The following is a 15241-nucleotide window of genomic DNA, read 5'->3' on the forward strand; positions in this document are numbered from 1 at the left end:
AGTTAGTTATATTTGCACTATGTCACAGAAAATTTTAGAAGGTTATATTTAACAGTGTTTGTATAGTTTTCTGAAGTGTTTGAGAATACTCTAGATGGTTCTGGAACATTCTAGAATGTTCTAGAAGGTCCCGGAATACCCTAGAAGGTTCTAGAAGACTCTGGAAGGTCATAGAGTATTCTAGAAGAGTGTAGATGTATATAGAAGTATAAAGAGTGGTATGGAATAATCTAGAAACATTTAGAGAGTTGTGGTAGGATAGATATTTGTAAAGAAGGTTCTGGATGATTAATCTGGACCGTTAATTAGATTTAATCCTAACCATCCATTGAGGAGGTGGATGGCTATAAATAGGGGTAAGAGTTAGAGTTTGGGTGTGTGTGAATCATTTGTAACCACACTTGAGCAATAAAGTGTTCTTCCACCAAAGCTTCCTTTCTCTTGTGTTCTCTTGTATTCTTAGCTTTCTTGCTAAGTATTGAGGGTTAGGCTGACTTGGTCTTAGCTCAAGAGGTTGAGTAAGTCCGAGTGCCGGTACGGTAGCGTTGGAGTGTGTCCAAGGACGTGACAACTAGCTAGTAATAACTAATATTTGGATTAAATTTTGACAGATTGCAGAAAATAAATTCATTATTATTATCTTTAATTATCATGTATTTTAATTGTTTTAAACAATTTACCTTTTTTTTTTTTGACAAAGACAAAATATTATTTATTTCATAAAAGAGTTTAGTCCACACTTAGACAACAATAGTTACAATACAGGTGAATAATATTTAAAGAATTTCAAACTAAAGAAAAGAATTAAGAATATGCAGGAGAAAGAAGAAGAACAGTCACAAAAAAAGAAATACACGATTTATAAATTCTAAAGTTAATCTTTCTATCAGAGCCATAATTTTCTCAGATGTTAAGTATTTGTCCTCAAAGAGTTGAAGATTTCGAGCAAGCCAAATTCCCCAAAACGTGTATGTTAACTAGGTAAGGAGATTCTTGCTTTGTTATCTTGATTTAATGAAATTGAATCTTGAACTAAACCATTTCCATAGTGGTTGGTCATGTTAGTTGGCAGGAACAAGGTGCTGTCTGAGTTTTGTCCAAATTCTGTTGAGACTGGACATGTGACGAAGCAGTGGAATGCCGATTTAGGATGTTGGTGACATCGTTGACAATTTGGTGGAATATTAGTCATTCTGGAGTGAAGTCTCTCCATCAGAGGTAAGCTGTTGTGACTTAACTTTCATAGAAATGCTTTAATTTTTGAAGTGCATTTGAGTTTTCAAATTCTGTCCCTAAATTTTCTGTCTCTGAATTTTGGATCTAGCTACTGTTCATGAATGTGATAGAAGTAGAATACAATATCATATCCTAAAGCTACTGAATATAAACCATTTTTCTCCTTGCTCCAAATCAATTTGTCCTCTGTTTATGATCTAGTGGTCTGGCAAATTATTCTTGCCACCTCCAAAAAATAATTATTTTGAATTAGATTTTGATCCCAACTTCCATCTTTCCTTAATAGTTTTCTAACCCAGATGAGAGTAGGATTTGTGTTGTTAGTTGGAGGAATATTAAAGGGAGGGTTATCACTAAACCAATGATCTTTCATGATTCTAATAGTTTCACCTCTTCCTATTTGTCATTTAATTCCCTTCTCAAGCACCTTACAACCTTCTAGGAGACTCCTCCATGCCCATGATAAATACTTGAAGTATCTGTTTCAATAGACTTTGAAAATCAAGGAGTATTCCTTAGTGCTCAGCCTCCATCTTTGTTTCGCCAACATAGCCAAATTGAAGGCCTTAAGGTCTATGAAACCTAGGCCTCCCAGTGCTTTCAGTCTACTCATGACATCCCAACTAATCCATTGCATCTTATTCTCATTATTGCGTTATCCCCGCCAAAATTGCATCATCATCTTGTGTATAGTTTATCAATTATGGAGTCCGGTAATTTGAAGCAGCTTAGCGTGTATATGAGAATGGCTGAAACGACACCCTCAATAGAACCTCCCTCCCACTAGTGGATGGTAAATAGCGTTTTCAATGCTGCAATTTCTTTATTACTTTCTCTTTAATATAGTTAAAGGTTTGTGTCTTTGATCTATTAATTACTATTGGCATTCCAAGATACTTATTTTGGTATCTGACATGTCTGATGCTTAGACTATCTGTCAGCTGGTCTCGTAGTAATGGGAAGAAATTATTGCTAAAAAAACAATGAGGACTTGTTTAAGTTTACCTGCTGTCCACTAATAGCTCCATAGGTCTCCAATACTTGCAATATGGATTCGCAACTCTGGTAATTAGTCTTAATGAACAGGATTGCATCATCAGCAAATAGTAGATGACTAATCGAGGGGCATCTAGCATTTAGTTTCAGACTGTGAAGCATAGCATTCTGTTTTCCTTGGTGGAGCAGATGGGTTAAACATTAGCAGATGAGGAAGAGGTAGGGTGAGAAAGGATCTCCTTGTCAAAATCTTCTGCTAGGTCTAAAGAAATCTGTTGGTTGACCTTCCACCAAAACAACACAAGAAATTGAAGTTAGATACTCCTTGATCCAGCTGATCCACTTTCTGCCAAATCCCAGTTTTTTCATCATGAACCATAGGTAGCTCCATTCTATTCTATCATATGCTTTGCTCATATCCAGCTTGACTGCCATTTCACAACTCCTAGCTCTTTTGTTCTTCAAGAAATGCATGCATTCATGTGCAATTAGGATATTGTCGCTAATGAGCCTTCCTCATATGTAGGGGTGTTCATGGTTTGGTTAATCCAAAAACCAAACCAACTTTTTGGTTAACCAAAAATATAGTATTGATTAATTAACCAAATTGATTTTACATGATGAAATTGGTTATTAACCGGTTAGTGAAATTCAAAACCAATTTTTAACCGGTTATTAAAACAAAAACTGGTTTTTAAAAAATAACCGATTTTTATATTAAAAAGCTGGTTTTTACACTAAAAATTGGTTTTTATACCATAAAATTAGTTTTTACATGTAAAAATAAATTTTTACACAAAAATTAATATTTTTACATACAAAAAGCCAAATTTTTAAACCTTTTTTAATTGAATTTTTTAATCTAATTTTTTTCTTTTTAAATAATACGAGTAACATTTGTAAATAATGAAATTCCTTCCGTTGCTTTCATTCCTTTTTCTTTCTTATCTCTTTTCAACATTTTCTATAAATAATTTTTTCTAATATAAATAATTTTCTTTATAAATGATACGAGTAACTTTTTCTTATCTCCTTCTTTCTATCTATCCCCTTTTCTCTCCCCTCCTCTTCTCTCTCCCTTTCTCCTCTTCCCCTCTTTCTCCCCCTCCCCTTTCTTTCTATTCTTCTCTCTCTCTCCCCTCTCTCCCATTTCTCTCTCTCTTCCCGTCCTCTCTCTTCTTTTCTCTTCCTTCTCACTCACTCTCTCTCTCTCTTTTTTCTCTCTATATCCCCCTCCTCTCTATCTATCTATCTCTCTCTCCCCCTTTCTTCTTTCTCTCTCCCCTCATCTCCCTCTCCCCCTCTCTCTCCCCTTCCCTCTTTCCCTTTCCCCTTCCCTCTTTCCTCCTCTGTTTTCTCTCTCCCCTCTCTCTTTCTCTCTCTTTATCGTCTTTTTATTCCTTTTTCTCTCTCTTCTTCTCTCTCTCCTATCCTTCTTTTCTCTTCTTATCTCTCTCCTTTTTTTCTCCTCCTCCTCTCTCTTCTCTCTCGCTTTAGAGAAAAGAGGAGAAAAGAGATAGAAGAAGGATAGAGATTGAGAGAAGGTTGAGAGAGAAAGAAAAAGAGAGAGTAAGAAAAGAAAGTGAAAAAAGAGAGAAAAAAGAGAAAAAGAGGAAGAGAGAAAAAATAGGAGAGAGAAAGAAGAAAAGGAATGAGAGAGAGGAAGAGAGAAAAGAAAAAAGAGAGAGGAAAAAAGAGAGGGGAGGGAAAGGAGAAAGAGAGAGGAAGGAAAGGGGAGAGAGAGAGAGAAAGAGAAAGAGAGAGAGAAGGGAAAAGAGAGGAGAAAGGAGAGAGATATGGGAGAGAGAGATAGGAGGGAAGAGAGAGATAGGAGGGGAGAGAGAGAATGAGAGATAGAAAAAGGGAAGAGATAATTAGAGAGAGGAAGGGAAAGAGAGAGAGAAAGAAGAAAAGAAAAGAGAGAGGAATTGGAGAAAGAAAGAGAGAAAAGAAAAAAAAGAGAGAGAGAAAGAGAGGGGAGGAAAAGGAAAGACAGAGATAGAAAGAAAGGAGAAGGAAGAGAGAAAGAGAAAGGAAAAGAGATGAGAAATGAGAGAGATATGGGGAGAGAGAGAAGGAGTGGAGAGGAGAGGGAGATAGGAGGGGAGAGAGAGAGAAGGAGGAGAGATAGAAAAAGGGAAGAGATGATTAGAGAGAGGAAGGGGAGGAGAGAGAGGAAGGGAGAAAAAGGGTAAAAAGAGAGAGAGTTAACGAGAGAGCAGAGAGAAGGAGAGAGAAAGAGAGACAGAAAGAAAAGGATAGAAAGGGAGAGAAGGAGAGAGAGAAAGATGGAATGGGAGAAAGAGGGAGAGAAGGATAGAGAGATAAGAGACAGAGAAAAAAAGACAAGGTAGAGAGAGAGTGAGAGAGAGAGGAGGGAGAGAGAGAAAGAGAGAAAGAAAAGGAAAGAGAGAGATAGGGGAGAGAGGATGAGAGAAAGAGGGAAGAGAGAGAGAGAGAGAAAGAGAGAGAGAGAGAGAGAGAGAGAAGGGGAGAGTAGATAAAGAGAAAAATGAGTGAGAGAGAGAACGGAGAGAGAGAGGAGGGAAGGAAGAGGGAGAGAGAGGGAGAGGGGAGAGAAATAGAGGAAAAAGAAGAGAGAGAAGGGGAGAGAGAATAGAGAGAGGAAGGGGAGAGAGAAAAAGAGAGGACAAAGAGGAAGAGGAGAAAAAGGAAAATGAGAGAGAGGAGAAAGAGAAGGGAAAAAGAGAGATAGGAGGAGAGAGAGAGAGAAGGGAGAAAGAGAGAGAGAGAGAGAAGAAGAGAAAGAAGGGAGGGAGAGAGGAAGAGATGAAGGGAGAAAGGGAGAGAGAGAAAGAAATAGAGAGAGAGAGTATGTAATTTGATTTCGAAATTAGGTTTTGATTTGGTTTTGGTTTTGGTTTTGGTTAACCGGTTAAAAATCGATTTTTTTATTTGGTTTTGGTTAACCAATTTTAAAAAATATAGATATGGTTTTTAAAATTATTTTATTAAACTGGTTAACCAAAATATGGTTATGATTTTTTAACCGGTTAACCACATTTTGATTTTTTTATGAACACCCCTACTCGTATAAATGCGCTCTGGTTCTCACTGATTATTCTTGTCATTAGTGGCTGTATTCTGTGGACTATGATCTTAGAAAATATCTTGTAGAAGGTAGTCCTTAAAGAGATTGGTCGAATCTGTTGCATTGAAGAAGCGTTATTTACTTTTGGAATGATGCAAATTTGAGTATGGTTAAACCCTCGCAACATTCGCCCCTCTGAAAAGAAACTCCTCACTACTTCTTTGATATCTTGACCAATTATACCTTAAAATAATTGAAAATTTTTTCCAGAAAATCCATCATCACCTGGGGCTGCTTCAGGGATATTGAGAAAATCGCTCTTTTGATTTCTTGGTCAGTGATAGGTCGTTGTAAATTTCTGTTCATACTGGCCGAAATTTTGGGTTCTAAATTTTCCAGGAGTAAGTAAGTATTGGTAGGATTACCTTGCTGAAAAAGGTCTTGATAGAATATTTGAGTTTGCTCACCAATTTCATGTTTTTTTTATAAAGCCATCCTCCATTTCCGTCCTCCAACCGCTAAAGCTTGTTATGTCTATTTCTCATTTGAAATTTAGTATGGAAGAAATGAGTGTTTTGATTTCTCCAATGAAGTCAATGAGCCCGTGATTTCTCCTTCCAATATCGTTCTTCCAACTCTAGAGCTTGGGATAATTCTTCCTCTAGTTGTAGGATCTCCTCCTTATTACTTTCATTTATATTTTGTTTCTTTTCAGCCAGCCGCTTGGATAACTCTTCTGTTAGTTTTCTTGTATTTGACACATTTGATTTTTGCAATTCTACTACGCGATGTCTACAGAGCTTGAGTTTTTGAAAAAGAATGAACATTTTAGAGTCAATTATTGTTTTCTTCCATACCTCATCAACAATTATGGTAATTTCAGGATTAGTGCACCATCGTTCCTCGAAGCGAAACTTGTTCTTCCTTTTCTCTTTCTCTGTTTCAGTAGAAAGTAGAATCAGTCTATGATCAAACCCAACATCTTCCATGTGTGTGAGGATAGCTTGAGGAAAATTCTGTTTCATAGTAACTGAGAATAGGTATCCGTCAAGTCTTTCTCTAATTGCTCGATCTCTATCACTACGCTTCCACCAAGTATTTTATTTCTAACATAATCCAGGTCAATTAGTTCTGCCGAGTTAATGAAAGAATTAAATTGTGCAATTGAATTTAATTGTTTGTTCCTTCCCCCTTCCTTTTCATGGCTGCCAGCAATAGCATTAAAATCTTCAATGACCACATAGTTGTCTCCTGTGATCGCTATAAGTTGTAGGAGTTCATCAAATTGTTGTTGTCTTATTGATTCTAAACTGTGTAAATGAATAGAAAACACATTCAAACTTTTTTGTGCTGGGTACCTCTTCAATAGTAAAATAAATGCAAAAGAAAAGAGCTTTTTAATTGTTAATTTGACTCCTTTGAACCACCACACTGCCAAATCTTCTATAGTACCACTCGGAGCCACACAGTAACCATACTGGTATCCACAACTTCTTCTTTTTTGTTCAACAAATGAAGTGGTATTTTTTGTTTCACAGAGAAATACCACTCCATGGGAATGAGATTTTTGAAAACCTTTTTTTTATTGTGAATTGCCAGGGGTTTTTCCAAATTCCGACAATTCCATGTTAGCATCTTCATGGACACTCGGGTGTCATTTTTGGATTGACACCCTCCACTTCTTCAGCTGTATTTACTTCATCCAAGCATATCTTCTTAGATCCTTCCAAACCAGCATCATCAAACAGCCCCCTTTTAGCTCTTATCACTTTTCCATAGTTTCCATTTTTCTTCCTAGCCATATTTTCCATTTTATATGTCCCTACTTGTTTTTTCATCCCATTTTTCTCCTGAACCTTGATGGAATATACGTGGCATTAAATTAGAAGTGTTACCTAATAGGGAATGAAGCTCATTCTACACCAGATTAACAGTATTAAGGTATCTAAATTTGGATTCAAATGAAGCTCCATTAATAGTAATAACCACAATATCATTATCATCAAGTTCCTTCAAAGTTGATTCTCCTGTGTCCCCCATTTGTTCCCTGTTTGCAACAGCCAGTTCCTTCTCCTTCTCTGGTATCGATTGCGAGTGATTTGAGTTGCTGACTACTAATGTCTCCTTGGAATTGTGCTCTCTCATGCTGAGTTTAGAAAATTCCTAGAGAAGATTGACTAGCGTGGATTTTCTGGGCTCTTTACGCTCCTTGTTGAAGTTATTTGTTCCTTCATTCTTCTTTTCTCCGTCCCTCCAACCGAATTGATCAACCTTGAGATTTTCTGTAATTCGGTTTTCTCCTTGTTTTTCTTCTGCAATATTCTCCAATAAGAATTCACATGTTCTGTCTTCGTGTCCGAAATAACCACAATACCTACAGTAATTCCTAATTCTTTAATAACGAAAATACACTTTAATTTTCTTCCCTCCAGGGCCTACTAGACTTATTTTTTCGTGCAGCATTCGTGTGGCATCTATATGAATTCTTACTTTTACAATTCTTCCTTCCCTCCCACGGACATTGAAAAAGTCCACTTCCAAAATTTTTCCTAGCCTAGCCCCAATTGTGTCCAAGTTCTAGGGTTTAACATTGTTCAGAGAGTCTCCAGAATTGGACTCAAATAGGAATTCGAGAATAATCTTCTGCTTCTATCTCCATTCTTTCTCACCATCTCCGAAAGTGAATGATGTAATTTTTGAACAACCATGACGATCCTCTCTCGATTCTGATCACATCAGTTTCTTTATCAAAAAAGAATTGGTATATATTATCCCCATGGTCAATAACTCGAAAACCCTTCGGTCTCCTCCATATAATTCGCAAAGCTACCTCTATTTTATCTATTGTGAATATTGAGTCTGACATTAGTCTCCCTACTAGATTTTTTTCACAGTTTTTCACTTCTGCCTTAATGTCTTTTTCATTGAAGTGTAGATCATCAAAGCCTTCATCATCACGTCTATCTCTACCCCTCTAAAACTCTCCTAGCTCTACCATCTGGATTGAAAAGAATAATTCTGTCGCAGCACACACTTTAAAACACATAGCTTCGATAAAATTAAATGTATTACTCTTTTAGGAGAAACCTAGCAAAGAACACAAATCCTTAGATACAAATTTTTAAACAATTTACCTTTATTATAGCATTTTAAGTTTTATTAATATTAATAACAACATGTAATTAATATAATAAAAAATATTTTACATTATTAAAGCTATATCAAAATTAATATATTCATATACTTATCAAGTACCCTTCTTTAATTTTGTCTGTTGGACTTTTTTTTTTTATCTTTGTTCATCATTTATAAATATATTGTTTTAATGAGATTAATCTTGAACAGTGACGAATTCAAGGGGGCAAGTGGTGGCCTTGACTCCAACAAATTTTAAACTCGTACTATTATAATAAGTGCATTATATAGATAAAATTTAATAGCGTAATAATAATAAAAAGAGTTAATATTTTTTATATATTAGAGTTTAAATTTCTCTATATACATTTATATTATTTGTACTTTTTTATTTGATTTAGAATTTTTTTTATATTTATTTTTTTAAATTAATTTTAACATTTATAATCATATAAAAAATATTTTAATATTATTTATAATAATATTGTTCTTTTTTAATTGGCAATTTGGTTGTTTTTTTATTATTTTTTACCCCCTATTATTATATAAAAATACTTTAGTATATTTTAAATTCACGTAACAAAATTGTTAGTGAGATTAATTTATATTATTTTATGTTATATTTTATAATAATATAAAACATAAAAATTTTATTCACTGCAATTAATACTTACTAAAGTAAATTAATTAACAAAATATTTAAAAATAGATAATTTTATATTTTATTAGATGATTCTTTTATTTGACAAATATTTATTAAAATTGAGATCATTTTTTATTTGATAAGTATTTATTAATTTTTTATTTAAAAAATTAATTATAATTCTATCTATTATTAAATATATAATATTATATTTAATTATACAAAATTTTAATTTTTAATCCTTCCATTGTTAGATTTTTGAATCCGTCCTTGGTCTTAAAAGTCTTCGTTTAAAAATTAAATAAATAGCAGGCACAGAATCCATAAGCATACTAGGATGAGTATGTGAAATTTTATAGTTTTAGTAGGTTTGCCAGAGATGACAGTGAATGACGCCTGTTCAGTTCAATAATAAGTAATATGTTTAATGATTTTGTGTGTCATTATAATTTTATTAAATTTATAATTAAATTTTTATATATTTTTAGTTAAATTTTTATAATATTTTTAATTTTATAATTAAAATTTTTAGTATAAAAAATATTAAAGTTAATTGAATATTTTTTTAAATTAAAAATATTTATAATTAAAAATTTAACTAGATTTTTTATCGCATATATTTTAAGATAAATATTCTGTTAATTTTAACAATTTTTATATTAAAAAGATCTAATTATAAAATTAAACATAGTGTAAAAATTCAAATAAAAAAATATAAAAACTTAATTAAATTTGATAAAATTATAGAGATCAACAGAATAATTAAACTTAAATAATATATAATGGACTCAGATTCACTATTGAAAAATGAGAATAATGAACTACACAAAAAAAAGGAAAAATAAAAAAAGATTTTTTATTTAAATAATTTAAATATAATATTTTTGAAAATATATAATTTGTAGTGTATTTACGTATTTGTATAAACTTTATGCATCTCGAGTAATCAAAACCATAAAATACACAACTCAAGTATTATGTGTATAAGATATATACAATTTAAAAATTTGTACATAAGTCGGGTGTATTGTATTTAAGATACAGCCTTAACAAAATTTCTGACATTATATCTTAAAATATATACAATTTATAAAAAATATATTTTTTAAATAATATTTATTTATCTTTTATTTTTATATATTTTACTTATAAATTACTCCGTCAATGTACTATTCTTATTACAGTGTTTTTCATAATTTTATTATAGTTAATATGTAAAAACTTATTATTATTATTATTATTATTATTATTATTATTATTATTATTATTATTATTATAAAATATTTTTTATAATATTTATTTAGTTTATTTTTTTATGATAAATTTTATCCCTATTTAAAATATTAATAAAATAAAATATAATACACATTATCTAAAAAAATTATTTAATTTTTATTATTTTTTTAATTATTAAAATTTTAAATATAAAAAATACTCAATTATTATAAAAATTATATAAGAGTCTTAATTAATTTAAACTCAAATTTTTAAATTTAATTTAATTATTTTTAATAAAATAATTTTTAAAAATTAAATTAATTTTTGTGCTAACAACTTTATTAAAACTGTACAGAAATTATATGAGATTAAAGATTATTTATAGATTTTATAATTTACAATTTTAATTATCAAGAAATACTTGTTATTTAATTAATAATTTATTATTTTAGTATGTTTATTTATATTTTATTTATTATTTAATTATAAAACGGTTATTTCAGTTGAATTAAGTAGACCAATAAATTAATAAATCAGTAACTAAAAGATAGATAAATATTATTTAAAGAAAAAAATATTTTTTTTAAATTGCATGTATTTCAAATACAGTGTCAGAAATTTTGTTATGGCTGTAAACCAAGTACAGTGTACCTGACTTATGCACGAATTTTGAAATTGTATGTATCTCGGATGCTTAGTATTCGAGTTGTATTTTTTATGATTTTGACTGTTCTATACTCAAAGCCTTGTCCTACTAGGTGGGATATCGGCTACATGGATCAAACAACGCCATTTAACTTTATTAGATATCATGTATATGAAGAGACTGTTTACATATAGAACCTCGTTTGACCACCTCATAAATGATCTTTCTATGTCTTTCTCTGCCTTTCACTCCTTATCTATCTTCTATCTCATCCACTCTACTGATTGAGTACTTTTTCGATCTTCTTTTCACATGTCCAAATCACTTGAAATGCAATTCTACCATCTTTTTCACAATAGGTGCCACTCTAACTCTCTCTTTTATATCTTTGTTCCTTGTTCTATCCAATCACGTATGACCACTCCTCCATCTCTACATCTTCATTTCTATTACACTTAACTTATGTTTTTACTCTTCTTTGGTCATCCAATGCTCTGTACCATAAAATATAGTTGGTCTGATAGCAGTGCGATAGAATTTACCTTTAAGTTTTAAATGCACTTTTTTGTCACATATAAAACTCAGATGCACTCCGTCATTTTGACCAACTTGTTTGGATCCTATGATTTACATCCTATTCAATCTCTCTATTATCCTGTATGATTCACTCAAGATAATTAAAATTTTTAACTTTTCGTAAGATGTTTTTCTCCAATCTTGACCTCTGTATTAGGGTTTTTCCTTCGACGACCGAACTTACATTCCATATATTCCGTCTTGCTATGGTTTATGCGCAGACCATACACTTCTAGTGCTTCTCTCCATAAATCCAATTTCTTATTTAGGTCTTCCCTTAACTCTCCTATAAGGATGATATCATCGGCAAAAAGCATACACCATGGCACAGGTTCTTGGATATGCTCTGTGAGTACTTTCAAGACTAATGTGAAAAGGTATGGACTTAAGGATGATTCCTGATGTAATCCTATACTAATAAAAAATTCCTCTATCACTACCTTAAGTCTTCACACTAGTTGTAGCCCCATTAGACATGTCTTTAATTGCACGAATATATGTGATCCTTACTCTCTTCCTTTCCAAAACCTTCCATAAGACCTACTTTAATACTCTGTCATACGCTTTTTTCAAATGAATAAACACTATATGTAGATCCCTTCTATTATTACGATTCCTCTTCATCGTCCTTTTTAACAGGTATGTAGCTTCAGTGGTGGATCTGCTTGGCATAAAACCAAATTAGTTCTCTATTACTTGTGTCTCTTGTCTCAGCCTTCGTTCTATCACATTTTTCCATAACTTCATGGTATGACTCATGAGCTTGATCTCTCTATAGTTTCTGCAACTCTATATATCCCCTTATTCTTATAGATAGGTATTAAGGTGTTCTTTTTTCACTCATATGGCATCTTCTTTGACCTTAAAACTCATTAAAAAACTTGGTTAACCAACTGATGCCTTTCTCTTCAAGGCCCTTCTAAACTTCAATTGGAATATATCGGATCCTACTGTCTTGCCATTTTTCATCTGCTTTAGATCTTCTTTTATCTTGAAGTCTCAAATCCTTCTGTAGTAGTCGAAGTTTTGATCTTCTTCCATCATGCATAACTGACCAAGGTTTGGAAGAGTCTTCTGTCATTCATTAAATAACTTGTAGAAGTAGCTCTTCCACTTTTCATTTATTTTCTCATCTTGAGCCAAAATCTCTCAATCTTTATCCTTTATGCACTTAACCTGATCCAAGTATCACGTTCTTCTTTCACGACTCTTTGCGATTCTATATATACATTTTTCTCCTTCCTTCATGCCTAAAGACTGGTAGAGACCCTCATATACTCTTGTTCTTACTTCACTTACAGGCACTTTTGTCTCTTTGTTAACCGCCTTATATTTTTTTCATTTATCTACATTGCAGTACAAAAACCACTCTTTTAAAGCACTCACTTTTTACCTTTATCTTTTCTTGTACACTCGCATTCCACCACAGGACTCCTTGTCTCTTGGTCCTATCCTTCTAAATTCACCAAAACTTATTTTTGCTATTCTTCTAATAACGTCTGCCATCTCCCTTCACATCTCCTCCGCACTTCCATTTCCTTCCCACTTTGCATCTTCTTTTACCCGTCTTAGGAAGTTTATTTGTTTCTCGCCTTTCATCTGCCACCACCTTGTCCTTGGATTCTTCGTATAATGTCTTTTCCTCAACTTTTACTCAACACAAAAATTCATTACTAGCATCCTATGTTATGTTGTTAAATTCTCTCCAAAAATAATTTTACAATTAATGTAAAATTTTCGGTCGACTCTCTTTAACCAGAAGAAGTCGATTTGAGAGTATGTTATGCCACTCCTACAAGTTATAAGATGTTCATCTCTCTTTTAAAATATGTATTTGCGATGAGAAGGTCAAAAGTCGAGGAAAAGTCCAGAATAATTTTATTCTCAGTATTGACCACCCTGAAACCATGGCCTCCATGAATACTTTCATACCTAGTCACTTCTCTTCCAACGTGGCCATTTAAATCTTCTCCTAAAAAAATTTTATCTCCCGAAAGTATGTTTTAGACTCAACTCTCTATATCCTCCCAAAACTTTATTTTGTGTTGTTGCGGTGCATATGCACTAATCACATGAAAAATACTATTTTTTACCACAAATTTGATAGAGATAATCTTACTATTCATCCTCTTAATATTCACTATGTCCTTTTTTCAATGCTTATTCACGATAATACCTATCACATTTCTATTCTTCTTTTTTCTTGTATACTAAAATTTAAATTAAGAGGTATTCAATATTTTAGCCTTTGCGTCGATTCATTTTATTTTTTATAGGCATATGATAATCTTTTTTCTTATTACAGTATCTATTATTTCTATAGATTTTTTTATTAAAATATCTGTATTTTAGGTTTTAACTTTCAATCTTCTGTAGTTTTAATCTTTATTTTTTTATTTATATTTAAATAATTTAAATAACAAAATCTCCCGAAAAAATAGATGAAAACGAAGACTTTTAACTTTTAAGTCAACTAGCTAGTCTATGAATGCCCAAATAAACAACGATTCAGTATATATATATATATAAAATACTAAATTGTTGATAAAATCATAATGCAAATGGGTAGATTCGGTGACTACAAAAAGAGGGATTCTTATACGATAAATGTTAGAGGTGATTAGAAATTTTTTGGTTATTATTTAATTTTTAATTTAATTTTTTAGTTAAATTTTCTTAGTTTAATATTTAGTAATATATTTTATTTTATATCTTAAATATTAATGATTAATTAATAATTAAAAATAATAAATTTTGATAATTTTTTAGTATTTTTTTGTATATATACATATATTAAGATATTATTATTCTTCATATTTTAGACTGTATTTGATTATGAAAATAAAATAAAATAAAATACTCAAAATAAAATATAAAAATAAAAAATATAAAAATTAATATTTTTATATTTTATTTGATGATAAATAAAAATATAAATTATAAAAATTTAATTTCTTTTTTTATATAATTATTTTTTATTTATATTTTATTTATTGAATATAATTTTATATTTATATGTCTTTATTTTTCTGTCTCATACATCTAAATAAACATATTGTATATCTTAATTAAACACGAATTTCAAATTTACAGGCACATCAGGTCTTTCAAACAAAAATTAAATTGAAAGATGGAGTACATAAAAAGAAAGGGATATGAATATATGATAGTGAACATAGGGTTTAATTTATTGATGTCAAACTTTCCCCACATGGAAATTAAAGGTTACTAATTATATGTATTTACTAACGAGTGCTACCCCTATTTTGGAAGTTAGATTACTGTTAGAATAATGTAAATAATTGTAAGGGGGAAATAAAACATTGAGATGAGGAGATAAAGATAGTGGATATAAGAATGAAATTAAAGCTATTTTGAACACAAACTCTAGTATATCAAACTTAGCTTTCTCTCACCATGCTGCAATGATTAGTTTACTAACAATGCAATTATCTATTTGGTACCTGCTAATAGCTAGCAATTAGCAACTAACAAGTGTTTTAAACGAAGCAAGGGTAGATTATTATACTTTATACATAGGCTCAAAGCAACTCAAAAATTTAGGCAATAATTATTGAAGGAGGGCAGCAAACAGAATAGGATATTACAATCTTAATTATTAGCTTATTACATCAATAAAGATTTTGGCAAAACATTCTACAAAATATGGTTATCATCGACATTTTTTAAATTTGAGATTTTTATTCTAGAGGATAAAATAAAATTTTTTATTATTAAA

Source organism: Arachis hypogaea, chromosome 8 (assembly GCF_003086295.3).
Source record: "Arachis hypogaea cultivar Tifrunner chromosome 8, arahy.Tifrunner.gnm2.J5K5, whole genome shotgun sequence".
Lineage (NCBI taxonomy): Eukaryota > Viridiplantae > Streptophyta > Magnoliopsida > Fabales > Fabaceae > Arachis > Arachis hypogaea.